This window comes from Mytilus edulis, chromosome 3, assembly GCF_963676685.1.
Source record: "Mytilus edulis chromosome 3, xbMytEdul2.2, whole genome shotgun sequence".
NCBI lineage: Eukaryota > Metazoa > Mollusca > Bivalvia > Mytilida > Mytilidae > Mytilus > Mytilus edulis.
Window position 1 is genome coordinate 104,313,416 of NC_092346.1, and position 19,333 is coordinate 104,332,748.

At 31.1% G+C, this 19,333-nt stretch overlaps 1 protein-coding gene and 1 long non-coding RNA gene across 3 annotated transcripts in view; one reads left to right on the forward strand and one right to left on the reverse strand.

Moving 5' to 3' along the window:
* LOC139514711 (uncharacterized) overlaps positions 1–19,333 on the reverse strand; it is a 64,052-nt gene that overhangs the window by 19,829 nt on the left and 24,890 nt on the right. The gene's annotated exons all lie outside the window — the stretch shown is intronic.
* On the forward strand, positions 2,560–7,623 carry LOC139515012 (uncharacterized). Its single transcript, XR_011662796.1, has 2 exons — positions 2,560–2,902; positions 7,297–7,623. It is a non-coding gene; the product is annotated as an uncharacterized lncRNA (long non-coding RNA).

The window sequence follows — 19,333 nt, forward strand, 5'->3', positions numbered from 1 at the left end:
GAATATATAAAGAGTTTTGAACAAAACTATCGGTATTGTTATTTGAACTCATTTTCAAAATAAGCTAGAATTATACATTAACTTCTCTTTCCACTATACAGATGATGCTCTCTCATTAAATCAGATTTATGAGTTTAAATGTCCGTTTTATATCTTTCGTCGTTCTTCAACAAATTTAGAAATTATAACGGAATTTAGATGGTGTATTATTTTAGATCCTCCTATTTAGTCATTTCTTTTTTAATAAATTTTACGAATTAAATATTTTATAGCTAACTTTAGCTTCAGACCACGTCTCAATGCAGATTATGAACAAAAAAGATAGGCTTTCTTGTGTACAATTTGGAAATTAGTATGGCGTTCATTATCACTGAACTAGTATATATTTGTTTAGGGGCCAGCTGAAGGACGCCTCCGAGTGCGGGAATTTCTCTCTACATTGAAGACCTGTTGGTGACCTTCTGCTGTTGGTTTTTTTTCTATGGTCGGGTTGTTGTCTCTTTGGCACATTCCCCATTTCCATTCTCAATTTTATTTCTGTTTCAACGCATTTCAAACAGACAGTGCAAAGTAAATTTATTACTAAGAAATAAAGTCTTTTCTAAATTTCGAAAAACAGCTGTCATGTTTCTGGCTTGGTAAAGGCAGCTGTTTTTAAGAAAATTATGGATTAAAAATTGTTTTATTGCTAGCAAAAATACGTAGAGACAGGGAGGGCCCTATATTCTGACTAAGACGTAGCATAAGAAGGTGTTATAATTTATCTCACTCTTAATTGTCTTAAAAAGGATAAATCTTTATCAATATCATGAAATAAGGACGCCTTAAGATAGTCATAAAATCCTTTCCGTCACAAATATTGTTTTGTATAGCCGTTTGATGTCTTCAAAATGACATTAGATTGAATACTTTTTTTTTATAAAAATGAGATTTGCAGTTCGGTTAACGACAATGTATAAAAAAATGTTCCGAAGAATTCAACCTGTGAAAACTCATTAAAGACACCAGCTGTATATGAAGTGTATGTAAAACTGTCAAGCTCAATTCATCTAACGGTTGAAGATTAATGTTAAATGAGGTAAAATAATTTTTTAACGTAACTATTGATTGCCTTAAACAACATAAAAGAGCAGTCGGTGAAAAAATGGTGACATTCAATGTATATTTTGTTTTCAATTCTTTTTGATAAATCATGAGAGTCTCTAAATCTCCTTGAATATAACTATTTCCTGGTGTCCAAACTCTCACAAAAGACATTCAACATCATATTATAGAATTATCCTAACACAAACGTTTCTTTAAGTCTACAAATGCGTGATATATATCTGTTCTCTATATTTCATCTTCATTGTATTTTATTGTCGTTATTATAGTTATATAAATAATTATTAATCTTACTGTATATCATAATACCTGTATTCATATTTAAATATATTGGACTTATTATTCTGCTGTAGAAGAAGATGAATTGTTGTAAATAAAATTTTATTAACACCTCCAGGCTTGGATAGTCATAAGATTACCCTTGCTCGGACTATCTAAGGACATAATTTTTGACAGCAAAAACATGTCGCTAGTGAGTTGAAACGTATCCTATTTGGAATGTAATCATATGTAATTTTAGATAATAGTCAATTGGAAAATTTCAAGCATATTTCAAAACATAGTGGTGTGGTTATTCCGTTTTAATTGTAACCTCGTTTAAAGTTTCATATAATAAGTAATATCTATCTATAAGAATGACTTCAAAACCAAATCAAACGGAAATTGGAAAATGGCGTAGTTCCAAATTTCTAGTCCATTTTTCTTTGTTATATTTACAGGTTAATTTCACAAACGAATAAATGTTATACAATGACAAAACGTTAACTTGAAATTTTTGAATACTTTCGAAGCAAAATATCATTGAATCGAGGCAATTTTTGCCGAAAAGCCTCACAGATAATCATAATTTTCAGAAGTAAAAATCATGATTCGAAAAGGGCAGACAACATCATGGCAAAAAAAACGAAAAAAAACCCACGATAAACAGAAAATTAATGCACGAAGCTCTTGGAGGTAAAGCAGTTTTTCATCAGATGATTGACCTTTTGATTTTAAACGACCTCAACTACTGGTTAATAGTGGTCTTATTGTAGTATCTGATATAAGTTTTCAAAGTGATTTTTTCATTTCGGAAAGCTCAAGCAAAGTGAAAAAAGATAGAAAGTATACGTCAATGAGACAAAAACAAATCGATTTAAAATACCAAAAGTATATACAGTACAACAAACTTTTTCAACAATAGAAATATATCTATACAATATGTCAACTTTTAAATCATCACTGGTGTAGAATATTTATGACTGTCTGAGATCTGCTATGAAAAAAAACTTCCTTAAATTATCACATATTTGATTCAACACTATACACTCACTGACGATCTTCTTCCATTGGCACAAAACATGACACATCAAGTCAACGATGACCTTTTTTTAATTCTCAGAATGAAGGAGGAGATATTCAAATTAAAAAGTCATGTGTCTGTATAAAAGTGATATACACGAAAACATTTAATCATACTATAGAGGTTACCAGGATATTTCAAAACGGATTCATTTTTGATAGAAATATGACAACCAACGAAACGTTCATTCCGAAAGATATTTATAACAAAAATGAGCATCACGGCGGAAACTGTTCAATTGTATTTAAGGGTAAATCGTGCTGTGAGCGATATTATATCTTTGAACCGAATTGTCAATGCGCTATCCCAAAACCTGTTCAAAAATGGTATCACAAGAGCAGTTATTGTCAACCTTATATTAAAAAAGAAATTGTTAACGGACGTTTGTTTATTTATCTATGTATGAGATGCTACTGTTATGAGAAACACTCATCTTGAATGAATGTTTGATATGAGGTAAGATATCGTATATCAACAAAATAACACAATATTAACAAAAATAAATAACAATTCACTTTAAATAATAAAACTATACTGTCATTTTTATAATATGTTTTGTAAAACTACTGTTAAATCAAAACTTAACCGAATAACGTAGATTTTACAAGTATGTAGTTTTAAAATTACTATAGGGTAAATGATAAATGATATAGTAAAATAAAAGTCCTAGTGAGGTTGATAGCATGAAAAAAATATAAATACTTCATGCTAAGTTTGTTTTATTGAATATCTCAAAACATATATGCTTTTCAAATATTAGTTTCGAGATAGGAATTAGCAATTGCAACGAATTCCCAAAAGAGCAAAACTAAAGTATGGGTCCGGTAAGGGCCGATTTTGGCCTCAAACTTCAGGTTCATCTGATGAAAGATTTTGGTCACTTTTTAAACACTTTTGTCTACTTCAGTCGATTCAATTAGTTTACGTGAAAGATTTGAACTGATTTAGCCAAATTCAAGCTTAAATATGAAAAATATTTCAAATATACCATAATATGTCACTTTTCAAATGTTTTTTTTTTTTAATGAAAGTGGCCGCATTCATGTACAAATTCAACCCTTAGATATGTTATGTATTATCATCAAATACACTTACATTTAAATATTAAGAAGGAACACAAATGCGGCCACTTCCATTTAACAAGTAAACCGTCTTAAAATTACTAGTACCTCAAATGATAAAATTGTGAAGATTTCAGTAATTTAGCATGACTTCATATAAAGTACCCGATACATGTGCATTGTATTGTCAAAAATATCCCATATCTATGTAACAGAAATATTCCACACTCCGATAAATAGCTAATAGTTTACATTCTAACATTTTTGTAAAACCGCTATATTTTGGGGCAAAAGGGGTCTTACTGGGCATACTCCTTTCTTCTGCACTTGTTTTACTCACAGGGTAAACCTTTTAAAGTTGATAAAACTTTCATGTATACAAAAAATCTTTATAACATCAAAAAACATAATTAGTCTACAGTTTTTTATGTTTTTATAAAATCAAAACGTTATACAGAGCTACCAATTGCAGTTTACGTCAATTTTGAAACATTATCGCAAATTATAAAAGCTCTTGGGTTTTTACATCGAATACATTCAGTTAATCAAAATTAAATCATTTTGTATCTGACAGAAATATAGAACTACTTCAAATAGGATGGTAATTTGGTTTTGAATATCCTTTTTTTAGTTTTATTGAATTATACCAAACTATTATAACTTAACTTTTGTGAAAGTTTAGGACTGTACCAGATCATATTGCACTGTTGTCTCTTTTGTAAATACTTAACCATCGTCCACTTTGGTTTTTAAAATGTATAACGTTTACTATTTTTTAGTCAAATCAGAATAAATGTGATTAATTTTACATCATTATTATCATACTGATAAGGATATCTGTTAATTTATATATTCATTCATATTTTATAGATTTATTTGTGATGTCCTTTTTCTCATTTTTGTTTATTGGCCAGCTACAGCCTGTTTTCGGGTGTGTGATTTTCTCGCTGTGTTGAAGACCCATTGGTGTCTGGGCTGTACTTTGGTCGGGTTTTGTCTCTTTGACAATTTTCCATTTTCAATTACATACATATATATATAAATATAGATTCTATCACTGCATCGAGTGTGATACGATATTTATTCACTCGAGACAGTTAAATTTTCAAATTTAAAACGCGAGCTTTTTAAATATTTAAAATTTAACTGTCGAGTGAATAAAAAACGTATTACACGAGATTTGGTGGTGGAATCGGTTTCTCTAATGATTTTCTAATAACATGCAGGCAAACTTATTCCTCCTTTTCGAAGGATCTGCAAAAAGATGGTTTTTTTTCTATGTGACGTCATCAGGCATGGTCACCTTTTTCATGCTGTTACAATAGGAAATTAAGAAGAAAGCAAGACATTTCGACGTCATAATCGGATTTAAACCAATGAATAACTGAGATTAAACTAACCACACATTGATTAAATTTCTTTTATACAAAGGGCGAAGAAAGGGAAAAATTGACGAAGAATTAGAGAAATGTATATATGTAATGCGTAGAAAATCAGTAGATATGATTCCTTACTTCCTCTCCGACCGGGGCTGGAACCTCTACTTTTAACTTCATACTTCTACGAAAACACTGCCTAGACCTGAGCAAACATCGTTGAGCTAAATTTGAGATAGCAATATACATATATATATATATATATATATATATATATATATTGCTAGTACGTTGTTGTTAGCCCTATATAACCACCTATTATCCGATGGTCTGTAATAAGGTTGTATCATGTTTAGACGTAAATAAAATTGAGAATGGAAATGTGGATTATGTCAAAGAGACAACAACCCGACCAAAGCATATTCATATATACTTATTTACATATATAAAGATAGCGAGCATGTACAATCGAATTTTGCTAAGTCTGTTTGATTTCATGTGTAAGTTAAAAATGGAATCTTCTTTTTATCTACATAAAACTGATTACTTATGGACCAGATAAGTCTGTAAATATGCTATTTTAAGTGTTTTCTTTTATTCAATTTTCAATGTTTGCATACTTTTGTTTTAAATATGTGAACATGCTGACGCATACATGCGCAAATATATCCAAACTGAAGGTTGTATGAATACGGAATTAAATTAGTTTACTTGAAAGTCAATATTACATAATTCATGGCTTTTTATGATTTTATTTTGACGCAAATGATCAAACTGATTGCTAATAAAGAAATATTGTTTATTCTGATTTGATAAATGTTTACAATACAAAACTCGTATTTTTTGTCGATTTCGTAGCAAATAACACTTTGAATTTCTTGTAAGCGATAAATTGAACAAAAGAAATGGAAATTTCGAAGTATTATAAAAAGAAAAACATTACAAACTGTATATTCCAAAATTTATCACAAATTGGAATATTTATTTGCTTGCTATTATTTGTGGTGATTGAAAATATATCTTTCAAATGTATGAATTCACACAAATATGAATAAAAGAACATCTTTGCTATAAACGTCAATGAGATAACTACTCTCAGAAGATTAACAACGAAAGATATCTAAAGGGCAAACTACATTAGTCTGTAACAAATGACAGGTTTCTTTATAACATGTCCTGATCAAGTTGTCCAAAAGTTGTGAATAAATGAAGAACAAAATATAAAAGATCTTCCACCAACACAAACTATTTTGGAGGTATGGTTATTCTCGTTTACTTATTATACTGTTGTTCATTATACCGGATAATTTCCGTACATAAAGCGTTTGATCTATTTGTTCCATTCCTTGTCTGAACATTTTGTTATCACATATGCACACAAGTCTTAAATCAATGAACACAATGTTTGTTCTTTTAATAAAACTATTTCGAAGCATTTTGAACTTTTGAACATCTGGTGCAGGAAAATTGGTACCGTTAATGTTATTAACTCATCCAAAGTATACATAATAATTCAATTGATATTTCAACTTTAATTGTGTTATTCAAATTGACTAATAGGATTTAAAACAATACTGAAACATTTTACTCGTCGAAATATGCCCATCGATTTGTATCAAAGAATGAGTGAAAGGTTTGGCTTCTGAAAGTATGTGGACTGTGCTCAGGACTTTATTTCACAATAGATATCTCTCAATCCAAGTAACAATGTTTAAAAGTAAACCATTATAGATCAAGGTACTTCAACACGGAACATTGGCTCACACCGAACAGCAAGCTATAAAGGGCCACAAAAATTACTAGTGTAAAACCATACAAACGGGAAAACCAACGGTCTAATCTATATAAAAACAAAAAAACGAAAAACACTTATAAACCAAATAAACAGACGAAAACCACTGAACATCAGATTCCTGACTTAGGACAGGTGCAAACAATTGCAGCGGGATTAAACGTTTAAATGGTTCTAAACTTTCTCCCTTTTCTGAAACAATAGTATAACATAACAACATAGAAAGACACACTATAAAATATCAATTTGAATGACTTTACTAAATCAAAAAACGTAGTGACACAAATTTACACACAATGAAAGAATAAATTTGATCTGTGATACAATGTAAACACATAGTTAATAATAATAAGGGATGATTAAAGTAAAAGTATAAAACTGCTGTGTAATGTTAAACAATTTTAGAAAAACATCAACTATAAAAACAAAAATACGTCATATTATACACAGGTAAAGGAAAATAATTTTGTTGTTAAGTATACTTCTTCTGTCTATATTATTTTTCGTTTAGAGCTATAAACAAATCTACTTTAGCGATTTTTTTGTTAAATGCTGACACTTCATACCTGTTATAATTAATAACTGCTAGATTTATAATACTAATTATATTCTATTTTCTAGGTAAACAAAATCATCAAGATGTGTCTTAAATGGATTGTTCGATTATCGATTGTGGTTGCGTCTCAGAAAAAAAGAAGACGAATATAAATTATGTTATTATTATTGACATTCAAATGGTTTAGAAAATGTTGAACATGTCTGAAGTTAAAAACGTAAAATGTGTGTGTATAAGTAGAAAATTTGAATGTAAGATAATGACAAATTTATTTTAAAATGCTTCCCAATGGTACAACCACTACGTTGGTTGCGTAAGTGTTTTGCTATCTTCAGTTGCATGTGTATTGTTTGTAAATTGGTGTTTTTGTCTTCAAATGTTTCCTTTAGCAATAGTGTTGTTTGAACTTCGTTGACATTCTAATCATTCATGTTTTTTAATTACTTAAAAAATAAAGACTAACAGAACTTAGAAAATAAATCTAACCAAATAAAAGACAAAAGACAGAACAGTAATGGCGGCCAAACATTTTGACCCAAACAGTTTTAGTTAATCGATAAAGTTATTATAGCTCGTGAACAAACTAAACACACACGGTCACAAAAAAAGAAAAAAATAACTATTTAGTAATTCGGAGCACTTGTAAAGAAGGCGAAATAAGTTGCCACGTCCCGACATCAACCGAAATAATTTTCATATGAATTCAAAGAAAACAAAAAACACCATTTTAGCAGCACATTATGTACCCGTACCCGTGCAAATTTGGACATTAAGACAAAAAGTTCAGACGTACTCATCTTTGTAATTCACACTAATTCTACTTTGCTGGTTTAAACTTTTCCATTTAAAGGAAGTATGTCCTTGGATTTTCAATATTTTTCTTTAATTTTCATGCACTAGTCATCAAGATACCTTTAAGGTCAATTTATTTGGCAACCATTATATATTTCATCTATATTGCGTTTTTGAAGATATAAATAAGAAGATTTGGTGTAATTCACAATAACAACTATCCACCAGAGACCATATGACATATATTTAAGCAAACACGGGTCATCGTACAGCCTTCAACATTTAGCAAAATTATAAAAAAAAACCAAAAGACCAATTCCAAAGTAAATCTAAAGAAAGGGAAAGTAAAATCACAAAAATACTGAACTCCGAGAAAAATTCAAAACGGAAAGTACCTAATCAAATGGCAAAATCAAAGGATAAAACACATCAAACGAATGGACAACTCTCATATTCCTGACTTGGTAAAGGCATTTTCAAATGTAGAAAATGGTTGATTGAACCTAGTTTTATAGCACTTAACCTCTCACTTTTATGACAGTCGCATCAAATTCCGTTATTTTTACAACGATGCGAGAACAAAACAGACACAATCGGTAAAATAGTCAAAATATGGTTACAGCAGCCATCACTGTGTTACAATTTCATGCAAACAAACATTTACAAAAAACACAAAAAGCATCAATCAAATTAAAAAACACATTCTTTGTTTTGCGTGATTGGCGTCAGAAAATCCAAACGTCACAAAAAGGAAATTTTCTCGTTCACTGTCTATTCAAAACAAATATGACTCACATAGGTCATAGTGGTATGCAAGGTTATAAAATCAAAAGTTATTACAATTAATTTTAGAAGCAGACCGTGAAAAAAAAAATTATCCAGCAGTTCTTTAGAAATTTTAAGAATCCATATATGGTTAATACTACTACGCGAGTGAAATAATTTTGTCGTTTGTCGTTCAAAGTATTGTCAAATTTATAATAGACCAATAACATAGTGACATATAATAGAACAACAACATAATGACGTGATCTTTTAAAGTACAGAGTCACGTTGTAAGAAACAAGGAAACACAAAAAGTCGTTTCTGACTATGTTTGCGTTTGCTTTTGAAGCACTCTCTGTGTTTCTATTGTTCCGTTGTTGTCCTTTTGTAGTTGATGACTTTCTCTCGGTTCTGGTTTTTGATCCGGATTGTTATATAGCTTAATTGATTTAAGACTATTGAATAATGTTACACATCTGTTGCACTTTTTTAACCTTTATGGAATATCATTTTCAATCTTTGTTACAACAATCCCGAACCTTTTCAAGAATTTGATCCACTGAATTATACTTATGACCGGGGTTATACCTACATGAGCAAACTGATCACTGTCCCATATGGAGCAGGATCAGCTTACCCTTTAGTTTTCTATATTGTGTTTTGTAAGGGTTATCCTAAGGATTAGTCTTTTAGGTCTTTTTATTTTCCATGACGTTACTTTTATATCTTCAACCAGTGGGTTTAAATGTCCCGTTTGGTATAATTGAAATATTTACATCAGTTTATTTAGTTGCATTAATAACATGTATATGGTAACTCATAGAATTTAGAAGTAATTTGTTTAAAGTGACAAAAACCCTAAATATTATAAAGATCGGATGTAAAAATAAAACGTAGCTTCAACAGGTTTGTACATGTAAAAGTGTCCTCAATCCATAACTAAAGACAAGTTTGGTCCTTATCAACCCTTATGTAATTCCAATATGTAAATTTAATTATCTTTGGCTCAGAATATAAAACAAGATAAATAAAACTTTTATTTTGGCCGAAAATTATTGTACAAGTTCATTTAACAAATAATTTATACACATACATGCCATAGAGTAAACACAATTGCGGGCCCTACAAAAATAAACCGCACAAATTAAATCTGTCAATATTAAACTCACAAGTACAATAATTAAACATTAGGGATGGGTGGGAGGGTAACTAATCGAAAATATATCTAATAATGATTACAAAGTTACTAAGAAGTACTCACTGAACATATACTATAGATAGTGGAGAATTACGAAATGTCGAAGAAAACGAACTTCGCATATAATTATGCGTTTTTAGAATTAAAAACTATACAATTATCTTTGGCTCAGAATATAAAACAAGATAAATAAAACTTTTATTTTGGCCGAAAATTATTGTACAAGTTCATTTAACAAATAATTTATACACATACATGCCATAGAGTAAACACAATTGCGGGCCCTACAAAAATAAACCGCCAAACAAGCCCGCAAAAGACAAAAAGAAAAAAAAGAAAAAGAAAAATAAATAATAAAAAAAAGAAACACCATATAGTGCACTGCTTTTAACTAATCGAAAATATATCTAATAATGATTACAAAGTTACTAAGAAGTACTCACTGAACATATACTATAGATAGTGGAGAATTACGAAATGTCGAAGAAAACGAACTTCGCATATAATTATGCGTTTTTAGAATTAAAAACTATACAATAAAATAGAAAATAAAATTTTAGATTTTAAATATACAGCCAATATAATGTTTGTCCATTGGGTGAAGATCACTTTATAAAGTCTTAATCTTCTTTTGCATCATTATTCTCTGAGTATGAGTCCATAACAAAGATCTCTACTTAGATTTTCTATTTGAGTAATTGTCTCTGGACCTAATATAAAAAAGAAGATGTGGTATGATTGCCAATGAGACAACTGTCCACAAGAGACTAAAGTGACAGAGACATTAACAACTATAGGTCACCGTATGGCCTTCAACAATGAGCAAAGCCCATACCGAAAAATCAGCTATAAAAGGCCCTGATATGACAATGTAAAACAATTCAAACGAGAAAACTAACGGCCTTATTTGTATAAAAAAAATGAATGAAAAACAAATGTGTAACACATAAACAAACTACAACCACTAAATTAAAGGCTCCTGGCTTGGGACAGGCATTATCATAAATAATGTGGCGGGGTTAAACATGTTAGCGGGATCCCAACCCTCCCCTAACCTGGGACAGTGGTAAAGTTCATTTCTTGGGCTACTGTTGTGCAGTCTATAATTATTTGAATATTTAATGTCTGGTTCCCTTTCAAAGTTTCATTTCATTTGCTATGTCTAACAGACTGTATGTTGAGTTTTTTTTCAAATCCAGGAAACCTATTTGTCGTTTATCATAAAGAGCTGGGCACTTGAGTAAGAAGTGTTCTAGAGTATCTATTTCCAACTGACACAAGCACAATTTGCTTTTTCTTGTTCCCTTTTGAATTTGTGTATGTCACATTCTAATAGATATGTACCGGTAAGTAATCTGGCTTTGAATTGTGCCCTTTTTTTATACCTCATATGTAACTGATGGTAAAGAGTTCCATACTGGATGATTCTGATGTATTTTTAGGTCTGTTGTATTGTAAAATTTAAGAGTGGATTTTTCTTTCGTTTCGGTTTGTAGCCTTCGTGTCCATTTATCGGCTATGGCTGTGTTCATTTGCTTTTTCTTAGAAATTTTATTGGAAGATATTTTTTTTCAGCTCGTGAATTGGCATTAGACTGTAATATTGTAAGATTTCTTTCACCCTTAGAAAGAAACTTTCTTGATTTTCTGAGTTGACAATCAGTTGTTTTTCCATTAAAGTTCTTAGTTTGGTGTTTTCACTTACTAGAATAGAATAAAGCAGGCAAAGTTCTTTCTTATAAAGTTCTGCTTAAATTGGTATTGCACCAATAAGCATATATACTGCCGCTATTGAAGTTCTTTTTGAAAGGGTTGGAAGCATCTGATAGTTTTGATGTGGAATTGCCTTAATTACCCTACTTATGTCAAATTCAGCGGAAGTATTCCAGGCCGTATAGTAGTCTTGGAAGAACGTTCGCTTTGTAGATCTTTTAAGCTTTTTTGTGGTTAAGACCTCCTTTTCTATTTAGTCCCACTTCAAGAGTCTTTCTTGCAATATCAATATGTTCTTGTATAATTCCTTTATGTGTGGCGTAGTTGTTAGATTGTATTGCTTCATTTCCTAATTTAATAATTTAGGGTTGTAGATAGAAGTTTTATTTTTGTTAACTTGCCTGTAGTATGCCATCAGAAAAATAAGAGCAGGCAGCCATTATTGGTGAGAGACCCTTTGTAAACCAAAATTGGAGTCCAGTCTGATGAGTATTCAAGTCAGGCATTTTTTTCTGATAATGCATATTAAAAAATTTCCCCTAAGACAGAGGTGACTGCAATTCCCCTGAAGTTGTTGTTAAGGTTGGATGTATTTTTCTTTTTATGAACTGGAGTAAGAATGCCTGTTTTGAAGATATCAGGTGTTGTTCCTTTTCAGCATGATATTGTTAAAGAGATAAGCAATGTCTGGTAATATTGTATTACCGGCATGTTTAAAGTGCTCGGCTGTTAAGAAGTAGCCATCCTATGTTTTCCCTGTATTCAGTTCATTGATGGTTTTTTTTTATCTCTTCTTCTGTAAATTGTGTGATGTCATTTCTATTGATTGTAGATTGATATACAATTGCGTTGATTTGTTTGTATCTAAATTCACATTGCTTCATATATTCTGCGTCATAATGGTCCTTTGTAGCTTGGGTTGCTAATGTTTCGTAGAATTCTGCAAGGATGTCCGTTTACTTTTCTTGTTCTACAATATGTTCTCCATTTGTATTCTTTAATATCAATGTTGCTTCCAGCTATAAAAAGCATTCTTTTTGATTTGAGTTCTTTAACCTTCTCATAGGCTTTCCACTTTGGTCCGTTTAAAAGATCCCGTCAGTATGATATTGTTCTATTTTATGTCATTATGATATATTTCTATTATGAATTACAATATACGTTAAACCATAAACGTCAAAATCATTAAATCGCGTAGTGGAATTAACTATTTGTGGATTCTTATAAATTCTATATATAACTTTTGGACTATTTTCAATCTCGGTCTATTTCTGAAATTTATTCTCACATACTTTTGATTTTTTAACCCTATATGCTAACATTGCCTATGTAAATTTTAAAATTGTTTGTATGCACATTGAACAATAAATCTATGTGACGTAAAACAATTTCTGACGTCAGACACACACACCAATGAATGTGTTTGCAGATAGATGTTTTTGTGTTCTGTTAAATTGTTCCTTTTAAAATTGTTATACGATCATGACTGATGTACCCATATTTTGACTATTTTATTAATTGTGTCTGTTTAGTTAACGCATCAATGTAAATATAATGGAATTTGATGAGACTGTCATCAAAGTGAGAGGGTTAGCGCTATAAAACCAGGTTTAATCCACCATTTTCTACATTTAAAAATGCCTGTACCAAGTCAGGAATATGACAGTTCTTGTCCATTCGTTTTTGATGCGTTTTTTTATTTGATTTTGCCATGTGATTATGGACTTTCCGAATTGATTTTCCTCTAAGTTCAGTATTTTTGTGATTTTACTTTTTTTGTACACTTGACACTTGTATTTCTGGCTTTGGATATAATATCGACGATGTTTAATGCCTGTTCTTAGATGTCTTTTATTGAATCAGGGATTTTACGTTGCTCCTGTAGAGTTTCTACATCTTTTTGATATAACCCTATATTGGTTTCTTCTATATGAGTATGGTTCTTGGTTTTGACTATTTTCATTTGATCTTATCAGACGCTATTGACATTACATTAGTTTTAGCTCTTATTAGAACTTGTGCTGACTCATTTGTATGGTATTGGTCTTCTATTGCGGTACTCCTTTATTCTCCAGGATATAGTCTATCTGTGAGCATGATTTACTTTTATGATGGTCAAATGTAGAGCCTCAAATGTATGGTTTAGATGATGTTTTCTGCAGAGCTCTTTCAGAAGTTCAAGTATATCATGGTTTTTATTTCTGGTTAATAACAAAGAACCATTTAGGTCGTCAGTTGTAAAAATACTATGAGTGTCATCATACTTATCTATTGATGATATGTTATCTAGATGCTCTCTATATCGAGGTTCATATCCTATCATCATTGTTGGTACATAATTATTGATAATTTTATGTGAAAAAGTTTTGGGCCAAAGAGATATTTTCCTTCATTTCCACTTCTGTTGTGATTTCTATATCAATGTTGAAAAAGGGCCTTCATTATCGTATTGATATAAGCAGAAAAAAACACAAACCGGAAAAAGCAGCAAATTTATATATTCATCATACCAAAAAGGTACACAGTACAGATCTAACAGTACTCGTCGTTACTGACAGCAAATTACAAATAATAACAAAAAGCATGTATAATAAAACCAAAATAGCAATCAGTACACATAAAACATCCAATGAATTTAGTGTTAAGACGTCATTAATAAACAGGGGAAAATATGACTATGTGCAATGCTAAAAAAGGTTATTGTGCCTATGTGCCTATGTGTATAACAATATCATTTAGTGTGGTTTTGATTTACTGATAACAAAATAAATACTTATACAAATAAAAACAATATTGAAAGATATAATTACAGATTTTGTTTTAAGTATTTATAAGTTTACTCGAATCGTTTCTTATTTCAAGGCCCGATAAACAACATCAACGGAAAAAAAGGATGTACTATTCTGTTTGAAAGAAGTACAAGCACAGCCAAACATCAAAAACCAAATCTTGAAATCTATGGAAAAACTTACTGAAAAATTATAGTAACTTGAAATGCCTGACTTAATAATTTACCAGTTCATAAATCATTATCATTGACATCCAATCTTTACGGCATAGTGAAAGAGTTGGGACATAAAACACTCTAAGACGTTGACAAATGAATACCAATGTCGTTCTTTGTTTTTTGATACATTTTTGGGTAGATTTTCTCGTGTAAAAACGGAAATATCTCAATCTAGAAAAGAAAAGTTATTGCTGTTTGTGTGCAATTGGGTTAGTGTTGGCAGTATATTAAGAAAATTTATAGTTTTGATCATTTCATCACACATCCAGTAAGTATGTCTAGCATATGTAAGACAGTTTTTTAACGGCCATTAAACTAAATTGGAAAAATATGTTAATGACATTTTGTGGAACTGTAGTTTAAAGAGTAAAAAAGTGAAAACCGTCAACCGTATAAAAAAATCAAAGGCACGTAGTTTTTCTAAAACATCCAAAGAACTGAATGTTGCCTTTATTTACACTCTAAAAAAGTTAATTTCACTTTTTCCGTCTGTATTCTTTCAAAAGTTAATGTAAAGTTCATTAGTCGTAGCTAAGCTACTAGTTGAAATAGCCTTAAAAGATTTGATGAAATGTTAAGTTTAGCAACAGAATCGGGAAAAACAGTGTTTTCAATGTTGCAGCAATGGACATGACTATTTATTTATTCATTTCAATGAATTTTATCCACGTATTAAGATATCACAGGTTTTGTTTTAGAAAGTAACAGAAGTAGAAATCAGCAGTATGTTTTACAGTTGAAAAGGAAGCATTTAATATAAAGCCATATTTATTCGATTCTTAAGTGGATAAAAGTAGTGTTGACAATCTCGCTACAGCAAGAGACTGTCTCATAAAAAGGGAAAATATTAAATACTTTGTTAGTCTGCTAAAAGATAAGCCAACCTAACTGATGATGCTGTTAGAGCAGATAACGCTGAAATAATATACCGTATAGAGCAAGAGAATTTGCTCAATAATTCAGTTGATCATGTCGCATGTTTGACCACTTAGCATATAGACCAACATCCTTCAACATTTAAATAGTATTTTAGCATTCGAAAGGGAAGTTGAAGTGACATATCTATATAATTGATACTACATTTTTGCTTCAACATGTTTATGTAATGCTATTATTTATGACCTCATGTTACTATGGTACGCCACAGCTGTCTTATGTGGAACTCTGATATTACCTTATGTTGTTTTATTATTACTTAATGATGTTTTGTCTTTACTTAATATGGTTTTGACATTACGTAATGATGTTTAAATATAACTCATCATGGAAAAGTCATTACTTAATGATATTTCGATATTACACGATATGGTTTCGTATTGACTTGTTATAATTTTGTCATTACTCAATATGGTCTTTTCATTACTCGATGTGGTTTCACCATTATTTGATATGGTTGTGTCATTAGTCAATGTTGCTTTAACATTACTTGATGTGTATGTGACTTAACGTAATGTAGTTGTTTCATTACATGATGTGGTTTTGTTATTTCGTAATGTTGATTTGTTTATTCTTTATATGGTTTTAACATTAAGTAATGATGTTTCAAAATTTGACGATTTTACACTACTTGATGTATTTGTTTCATTATTTGATGTGGTCTTGTCATTCTTTGATGTGGTCCTGTCATTCTTTGATGTGGTTATCCCATTACTTGATGCGGTAAAATCACGTGACCAATTCGGAAAAGCCTGTTCTATTTTTAGATAGATTTCCATGTTGTATGTGCCTTGAATGCGTGTGGCCATCCATCTAATTAGTGTTTAAATTAAAGTTCGGGTTACTGTTTGAGTTAAACTTTGAGTTAGTTTTCGAATTCAAGTCATGCTTAGAATTAAAATTCTAGTAAGCGTTGAGTTTCGAGTTGGACTTCGAGTTTGAGTCACATTTAACGGAAGAGTTCAACGCAACATAGAAGTTTAAATGCAGTGGATGTAAGAAATAATATAAAGGCAACCGTACAGCATTCAACACTCCGTATAGTCAAATACAAAAGGCCACCATGCACTATGTGAAAAAAAATCAAACGAAAAAACAAACGGTTTATTTTACAAAAAAAAAAAAAATATGACACATATGTATACAACGACAACAATTGAACTTCATGCTCCTGACTAGGGGCAGGTGCACAAAGAAAGTGCACGTGGCGGAGTTTAACATGTATGTGAGCGAACATCGGACTGTAACAATAGTGTTACAGCACAACACGAGAAAAAAAACGTAAACTAGACAAAGTGATGCCCCCGCACTCCACTCATTTTACCGCTTATACCCCAAAAAGAAAAAAGTTCAATTTTTCTCCAAAAAGAGGAAAAATAATAAAAAGAAAAAACCCTGACTACATGTACACCTTCAATACCTGTACAAACAGCTAGCAGAATGATAAATTCCTATCATTCAAACTGTAAGAGGAGTTATCTGGAAACGCCGCCCTACTTATGCAAGTAAATTTCCCAAAAATGACAAAGTTCAACTTTCTCCCAAAAGAGCACATATTAATAACAATTAAACCCTGACCACATGCAGCACACCTTCAATATATTCTCAAACAGACAGTAAAGGGAAAACGTCCTAGAATTCAAACTGTTGGAGGAGTTATGCAGAATAAATATATACCGATAATGGGACGGAAAGACGGACGGACGGACAGAGGTAAAACACTATGCCCCCAACTTTCAGTTGCGGTAAAATTGTGGTAGCTTAAAAGACAGTTTCAATTGACTGACTCAATAGATCGGTATGACTGGGTTATTTAAATCCATCGGGTGATCTCGTGTTCCCCAGAAAGGTAAGGAGATTCTGCTCAACGTGTGGCACCCGTCGTGTTATTCGCGAAATTACAAACCGAGTGATTTGGTTTTATTTGGAAGTTCACATTCGAGTAAAAGATGAAGGTATTATGGTTACGACAACTGAAACATGTTCGTCATCACATGTGAAACAGATATTCCAAAACGTTTATTTTTCAATTTTATAGTATTGATGCTTTGTCGCTTAGTCCGAGCCCCCTCCCCCGATTTTCCTGTGACTGAAGTGTGAGTTGATATGAAGTGTCTCATTTGTTAACAAAAATGTATTAGTCTTTTGATTTGTGTCGAGCCTGCAACATCATTGTAGCGGCAGTGAGAGACAACAACGTCGTCAAAAGTGGCGTCATTTCGGGGCCTTTTATAGCTTACTATGGGGTATGGGTTTTGCTCATTGTTGAAAACCATACAGCTTATTTTAATTAAATAAAAGCGAATTAAACTGTTTTGACATGATATATTTATTACCTCCATGAAGTGTTTTAAAACTTGTATAGGAGTTTTTCCTCAATATCAAGAAAAAGCATTTACAGAATGTATGTACAGCCGATCAACATTACGATTTTACACTGAATTCAGCAATATCAGGCGAAACACAGCGTTCCGTGGACTATTTTACAAATTTATTATAATACTGCTTCTATTTGACAACTTCGGATCAAATACAACAGGACCTAGAGTTTGGGATATCCCAATTATGTCCGAAATACTGTAAAAGTTTTAGGATTTTTTTTTTATTATTATTGTCTGCAGTTCCCCTTTTTCATACTAAATAACTCTGAACAACCAAGCGATCTTTAATTTGAACTTTAACTTTGGCAATACTCATTCAAAGCACTTTAAACAAACTACATATTGAAATCTGTTAAAAAATAGATTATTTTTTTTCGCATAGTGCATGGTGGCCTTTTGTAGCTGACTATACGGAGTGTTGAAGGCTGTATGGTTGCCTTTATATCATTTCTTACGTCCACTGCATTTAAACTCTGCTGGATAGTTGTCTCATTGGCAACCACACCACATCTAAATTTATTTCAACTCCTCGTTTTGTACACTGCAACATTGTTTATTTAGTACGCATATTCCGGAGCCCTCTTTTCGGAAGCCCTAGCAAAAGCCCTTGTTCCACGATAGAAAATTTAATTACGAACTCAAAAAGACATATAAAATAGCTCGACATTCTACTCGAAATTTTAATTAATCTAAATGAGACTTAAATTCGTATCTTACTCAAACTCTACCTCAAGAAGTGACTCAAATTCAAAGTTTTAACAAGAACTCTTCCTTTAAATGTGAGAAAAACTCGAAGTACAACTCGAAACTCAATGCTAGCTAGAACTTTAATTCTAAGCATGACTTGAATTCGAAAACTAACTCAAAGTTTAACTAAAACAGTAACACGAACTTTAATTTGAACACTAATTAGATAGATGGCCACACGCATTTAAGGCACATACATATATTTCATTACAGAAGAAAGCTACTACTATTATTATTAAAAATATTTATATGATATATATATGATATTAAATGATTCTTTCTAGATTTTATACACAGGCACTTGTATCAGAAAAAAATCATATATACACATGTACCTTAATATTATAATTGTTATATTAAGGTATATAGGAAAAAATTTCTGAGACAAGTTCCTGTGATTTTATATATATATACATTTAGCATTGTCATGTTTTTTCTTCCAAACACAACGAAAATATAACAAGGATTTTATGAGATTTTCAAATATGGCTTTTAAAACTATATGTGATAAAACTGTGAAAAGAAAAGTAGGGGCTAGCGGGCTAATTTTTTTTTAATATGAAA